We start from the raw sequence: 7,406 nt of genomic DNA, 5'->3' as shown, positions 1-7,406 counted from the left end.
AAACTCATATGTTCCCTACACAGAATGTTTTGTGTGCTTTTTTCATTTAACATTATTTCACAATAATTTTTCAAGTATCTACAAGGGCCACACATTCATTCTCTTATATGAGAATTATCCTACATTGTGTTTCTAGGACATGTTTTATTTAATCCAACCTCAGTTAATGAATGCTGGGGTGTTTTCCAATTTTATAACTGAGTGTGTATTCTTCTTTTAGGAGAAATAACCAAATAATATGAAAATAAACTCATTTAATAAATAATCAAATCCTCAGTATACTAACTCAGCTTTCTTATATACACATATGATCTTCATTTATTCATTCAACAAATATTTACTGAAGCCAGTCACTCTTCTCGGTGCTAGGGATACATCAGTGGACAAAACAAAGATTCCTGCTTTCATGTAGCTTACTTTCTAATAGGGGAGGGGAGAATTAGGAATTTTAAAATATATGAGTAAACTGCAATGAATATAAAAACATTTTAAGTGCTTAAGAAAAAAGGAAAAGTAAGGCAGGATAGGGGAATCTGTAGAGCCAAAGACTTAGGGAGGATAAAATTTCTATCATTAAATAGTGTGTCAAGGATAAGCTTTACTGAGTAGGTGATATTTGAGCAAAAACTTAAAGGAGTGAGGGAGTTTTTCCAGAAGATGAGCAGCTAGAGAAAATTTCCTGGGATAACCCTAAGAAGATGCTCGGTGTGTTCAAGGGACAGCAATGAGGCCAACGGGGGGATAGTATTACAAAAGGAGGCCAGGTGGGGGTAAGTTTATATAGAGCCTTACTAGTCATTGTAATAACATTAGCTTTAATTCTTAGTGAAAAAAGGGCTTGCTGGAAGATTTTGACCAGAAGAGAGGCATCTATATTTATATAAAGTCATTTACATTTTAAGTGGATCACCATGGCTGCTGTGCTGAATGTAGTGTACAAGAGCAAGGGCAGGAGCAGGAAGACCAGCTTGGAAGCTCCTACACGACGAGAGGTCAGAGATAAGGGTAACTTGAACATGAGTGGTCCAGGTGGCGATAACAGCAGTATGGAGAAGGGTCTGCTTGGGGATATATTTTGCATATCAAAACAGCATAATTTCATGACAGACTGAATGATGGTGTGAGAGAAAGACACATGTCAAAAATAAATCCTAGTTCATAATAACATACACTGAGAGGTAGGTCATTGAGGTGGGAAAAAGATAAAATAGCTCCTGAGATTCCCAGTTTTAACAGGACAGCTTTCACTGTTTAAAAGTTAACTTAGAGGGCAGACAGCAGAATCAAGAAGAACTACAGTCCTGCAGCCTGTGAAACAAAACCACATTCACAGAAAGATAGACCAAATGAAAAGGCAGACGATTATGTACCAGATGAAGAAACAAGGTAAAATCCCAGGAAAAACAACTAAAGTAAGTGGAGATAGACAAACTTCCAGAAGAAGAATTCAGAATAATGATAGTGAAGATGATCCAGGACCTCAGAAAAAGAATGGAGGCAAAGATTGAGAAGATGCAAGAAATGTTTAACAAAGACCTACAAGAATTAAAGAACAAAGACTTAGAAAAATTAAAGAACAAACAAACAGAGATGAACAATAAAATAACTGCAATGAAAAATACACTAGAAGGAATCAATAGCAGAATAACTGAGGCAGAACAACAGATAAGTGACCTGGAAGACAGAATTATGGAATCCACTGTTGCAAAACAGAAAAAAAAAAAAAAAAAAAAAAAAGAATGAAAAGAAATGAAGACACCATAAGGGACCTCTGGGACAACATTAAACACACCAACATTCACATTATAGGGGTTTCAGAAGGAGAACAGAGAGAGAAAGGACCGGAGAGAATATTTGAAGAGATTGTAGTCAATAACTTCCCTAACATGGGAAAGGAAATAGCCACCCAACTCCAGGAAGCGCAGAGTCCCAGGCAGGAAAACCCAAGGAGAAACATGCTGAGATACATAGTAAATAAATTGAAAAAAATTAAAGAAAAATTATTAAATGCAAAAAGGGAAAAACGACAAATAACATACAAGGGAACTCCCATAAGGTTAACAGCTGATTTTTCAGCAGAAACTCTACAAACCAGAAGGGAGTGGCATGATATATATAAAGTGATGAAAGGAAAGAACGTAAAACAAAGATTACTCTATCCAGCAAGGAACTCATTCAGATTTGATGGAGAAATCAAAAGCTTTACAGACAAGCAAAAGCTAAGAGAATTCAGCACCATCAAACCAGTTCTACAACAAATGCTAAAGGAACTTTTCTAAGTGGGAAACACAAGAGGAGAAGAGGACCTACAAAAACAAAAACAAAACAATTAAGAAAATGGTAATAGGAACAGAGATATCAATAATTACCTTAAATGTGAATGTATTAAATGCTCCAACCAAAAGACACAGGCTAGCTGAATGGATACAAAAACAAGACACATATATATGCTGTCTACAGGAGACCCACTTCAGACCTAGGGACACATACACACTGAAAGTAAGGGGGTGGAAAAAGATATTCAATGCAAATGGAAATCAAAAGAAAGCTGGAATAGCGATACTCATATCAGTTAAAATAGACTATAAAATAAAGAATGTTACATGAGACAAGGAAGGACATTACATAATGTCAAAGGATCAATCCAAGAAGAAAATATAACAATTCTAAGTATATATGCACCCAACATAGGAGCACCTCACTACATAAGGCAAATGGTAATAGCTATAAAAGAGGAAATCAACAGTAACACAATAATAATGGGGGACTTTTAACACCTCACTTACACCAATGGCCAGATGATCCAGACAGAAAATTAATAAGGAAACACAAGCTTTAAATGACACAATAGAACAGATATATTTTATTGATATTTATGGGACATTCCATCCAAAAACAGCAGATTACACTTTCTTCGCAAGTGCACATGGCACATTCTCCAGTATGGCTCACTTCTTGGGTCACAAATCAAACCTCAGTAAATTTCAGAAAATTGACATCATATCAAGCATATTTTCTGGCAATGACACTATGAGATTAGAAATCAATTACAGGGAAAAAACGTTAAAAACACAAACACATGAAGGCTAAACAACACATTACTAAATAACAAAGAGATCAGTGAAAAAATCAAAGAGGAAGTCAAAAAATACCTAGAGACAAATGACAATGAAAATACGATGATCCAAAACCTCTGGGATGCATCAAAAGCAGTTCTAACAGGGAAGTTTATAGCAATACAATCCTACCTCAAGAAACAAGAAAAATTTCAAATAAACAATCTAGCCATACACCTAAAGGAACTGGAGTAAGAAGAACAAACAAAACCCAAAGTTAGTAGAAGGAAAGAAATCATAAAGATCAGAGCAGAAATCAATGAAATAGAAACAAAGAAAACAATAGCAAAGATCAATAAAACTAAAAGCTGGTTCTTTGAGAAGATAAACAAAATTGATAAAACATTAGCCAGACTCATCAAGAAAAAGAGGGTGAGGACTGGGCTTCCCTGGTGGCACAGTGGTTGAGAGTCCGCCTGCCGATGCAGGGGACACAGGTTCGTGCGCCGGTGCGGGAAGCTCCCACATGCCGCGGAGCGGCTGGGCCCATGAGCCATGGCTGCTGAGCCTGCACATCCGGAGCCTGTGCTCCACAACGGGAGAGGCCACAACAGTGAGAGGCCTGCGTACCACAAAAAAAAAAAAGAGGGAGAGGACTCAAATCAATAAAATTAGGAATGAAAAAGGGGAAGTTACAATGGACACCACAGAAATACAAAACATCCTAAGAGACTACTACAAGCAACTCTATGCCAATAAAATGGACAACCTGGGAGAACTGGAAAAATTATTAGAAAGGTATAACCTTACAAGACTGAACCAGGAAGCAAGAGAAAATAGGAACACACCAATCACAAGTAATAAAATTGAAACTGTGATTAAAAATCCTCCAACAAACAGAAGCCCTGGACCAGATAGCTTCACAGGAGAATTCTATCACACATTTAGAGAAGAGCCAAAACCCATCCTCCTCAAACTCTTCCAAAAAATTGCAGAGGAAACAACACTCCCAAACTCATTCTATGAGGCCATAATCACCCTGATACCAAAACCAGACAAAGATACTACAAAAAAAGAAAATTACAGACCAATATCATTCATAAATATACATGCAAAAATCCTCAACAAAATACTAGCAAACAGAATCCAACAACATATTAAAAGAATCATACACCATGACCAAGTGGAATTTATCCCATGGATGCAAGGATTCTTCAATATACGCAAATCAATCAATGTGATACACCATATTAACAACTTGAAGAATAAAAACCATATGATCATCTCAATAGATGCAATAAAAGCTTTTGACAAAATTCAACACCCATTTATGATAAAAACTCTCCAGAAAGTGGGCCAACCGTGGGAACCTGCCTCAACATAATAAAGGCCATATACGACAAACCCACAGCAAACATCGTTCTCAACTGTGAAAAACTGAAAGCATTTCTCTAGATCAGGAACAAGACAAGGATGTCCACTCTTGCCACTATTATTCAACATAGTTTTGGAAGTCCTAGCCATGGCAATCAAGAAAAAAAAGAAATAAAAGGATAAAAATTGGAAAAGAAGAAGTAAAACTGTCACTGTTGCAGGTGACATGATACTATACATCGAGAATCCGAAAGATGCCACCAGAAAACCACTACAGCTAATCAATGAATTTGGTAAATTTGCAGGATACAAAATTAATGCACAGAAATCTCTTGTAATCCTATACACTAACAACGAAAGATCAGAGGGAGAAATTAAGGAAACAATCCCATTCACCATTGCAAAAGATAGAATAAAATACCTAGGAATAAACTTACCTATTAAGGTAAAAGACCTGTACTCAGAAAACTATAAGACACTGATGAAAGAAATCAAAGATGATACAAACCAATGGAGAGATATACCATGTTCTTGGATTGGAAAAAACAATATTGTGAAAATGATTATACTACCCAAAGCAATCTACAGATTCAATGTAATCCCTATCAAATTACCAATGGCATTTTTTTTTACAGAACTCAAACAAAAAATCTTAAAATTTGTATGGAGACACAAATGACCCGAATAGCCAAAGCAGTTTTTAGGGAAATAAACGGAGCTGGAAGAATCAGACTCCCTGACTTCAGACTTTACTACAAAGCTGCAGTAATCAAGACAGTATGGTACTGGCACAAAAACAGAAACATGGACCAATGGAACAGGATAGAGACCCAAGAGATAAACCCACACACATATGCTCAACTAAACTATGACAAAGGAGGCAAGGAAATATAATGGAGAAAAGAGAGTCTCTTCAATAAGTGGTGCTGGGAAAACTGAACAGCTACATGTAAAAGAATGAAATTGGAACACTCCCAACACCATACACCAAAATTAGCTCAAAATGGAATAAAGACCAAAATGTAAGACCAGACACTATAAAACTCTTAGAGGAAAACATAGGAAGAACCCTCTTTGACATAAATCACAGCAAGATCTTTTCTGACCCACCCACTGGAGTAATGGAAATAAAAACAAAAATAAACAAATGGGAACAAATGAAACTTAAAAGCTTTTGCACAGAGTGAAGTAAGTCAGAAAGAGAAAAACAAATATCATATATTAAAGCATATATGTGGAATCTAAATAAATGGTACAGCTGAACAAGTTTGAAATGCAGAAATGAGACACAGATGTAGAGAACAAACGTATGGACAAAAAGAGGGAAAAGCAAGGGTGGTGGTGGTGGTGGTGGGATGAATTGGGGTTTGGGATTGACATACATACACTAAAATGTATAAGATGGATAACAAATAAGAACCTGCTTTATAAAAAATAAAACATAATAAAATTCAAGAAAAAAGAGAAAATGAAAGGTAAGATTGTAGATTTAAACATGACCTTATCAATAATGACATTAAATATAAATGGGCTAAATATAACAATTAAAAAAAAAAGTTACCTTAAAACCCCATGACAAATTACCATTTTGTTGTGACACAATATGGTTGCAGACTCTTCAGGGCTAGAGATCAGAGGCAAAAAAACAAAAACGAAAAGAAAAAAACACTTAGCTATTGAGATTTTTTTTTTTTTAACAGCTTTACTGGAGTATAATGGCTTTACAATGCTGTATTAGTTTCTGCTTTATTACAAAGTGAATCAGCTATACATATACATACATCCCAATATCTCCTCCCTCTTGCATCTCCCTCCCTCCCTCCCGATCCCACTCCTCTATGTGGTCACAAAGCACCAAGCTGATCTACCTGTACTACGCAGCTGCTTTCCACTAGCTATCTATTTTACATTTGGTAGTATATATAAGTCCATGCCACTCTCTCACTTCATCTCAGCTTACCCTTCCCCCTTTTCGTGTCCTCAAGTCCATTGTCTATGTCTGCATCTTTAGTCCTGTCCTGACCCTAGGTTTTTCAGAAACTTTTTTTTTAGATTCCATATATATGTGTTAGCATACGGTATTTGTTTTTCTCTTTCGGACTTACTTCACTCTGTATGACAGACTCTAGATCCATCCACCTCACTACAAATAACTCAATTTTGTTTCTTTTTATGGCTGACTAATATTTCTTTGTCTATATGTACACATCTTCTTTATCCATTCATCTGTCAGTGGACACTTAGGTTGCTTCCATGTCCTGGCTATTGTAAATAGAGCTGCAATGAACATTGTGGTACATGACTCTTTTTGAATTATGGTTTTCTCAGGGTATATGCCCAGTAGTGGGATTGCTGGGTTGTATGGTAGTTCTAGTTTTAGTTTTTTAAGGAACCTCCATACTGTTCTCCATAGTGACTGTATCAATTTACATTCCCACCAACAGCACAAGAGGGTTCCCTTTTCTCCACACCTGCTCCAGCGTTTATTGTTTGTAGATTTTTTGATGATGGCCATTCTGACTGGTGTGAGGTGATACCTCATTGTAGTTTTGATTTGCATTTCTCTAATGATTTGTGATGTTGAGCATCCTCTCATATGTTTGTGGGCAATCCGTATATCTTCTTTGGAGAAAAGTCTATTTAGGTCTTCTACCCAGTTTTGGATTGGGTTGTTTGTTTTTTCGATATTGAGCTGCCTGAGCTGCTTGTATATCTTGGAGATTAATCCTTTGTCAGTTGCTTCGTTTGCAAATATTTTCTCCCATTCTGATGGTTGTCTTTTCATCTTGTTTATGGTTTGCTTTGCTGTGCAAAAGCTTTGAAGTTTCATTAGGTCCCATTTGTTTATTTTTGTTTTCATTCCCATTTCTCTAGGAGGTGGTTCCAAAAGGATCTTGCTGTGATTTATGTCACAGAATGTTCTGCCTATGTTTTCCTCTAACAGTTTTACAGTGTCTAGCCTTACATTTAGGTCTT

At 36.3% G+C, this 7,406-nt stretch overlaps 1 protein-coding gene across 1 annotated transcript in view; it reads left to right on the top strand.

Annotated features, from left to right (window-relative positions):
• Positions 1 to 7,406, top strand: part of BBOX1 (gamma-butyrobetaine hydroxylase 1) — a 78,329-nt gene that overhangs the window by 58,956 nt on the left and 11,967 nt on the right. The gene's annotated exons all lie outside the window — the stretch shown is intronic.

The sequence above is a fragment of the Lipotes vexillifer genome, unplaced genomic scaffold (assembly GCF_000442215.2).
Source record: "Lipotes vexillifer unplaced genomic scaffold, Lipotes_vexillifer_v1.1 scaffold456, whole genome shotgun sequence".
Lineage (NCBI taxonomy): Eukaryota > Metazoa > Chordata > Mammalia > Artiodactyla > Lipotidae > Lipotes > Lipotes vexillifer.
This window is presented reverse-complemented; position numbering and strand designations above follow the sequence as displayed.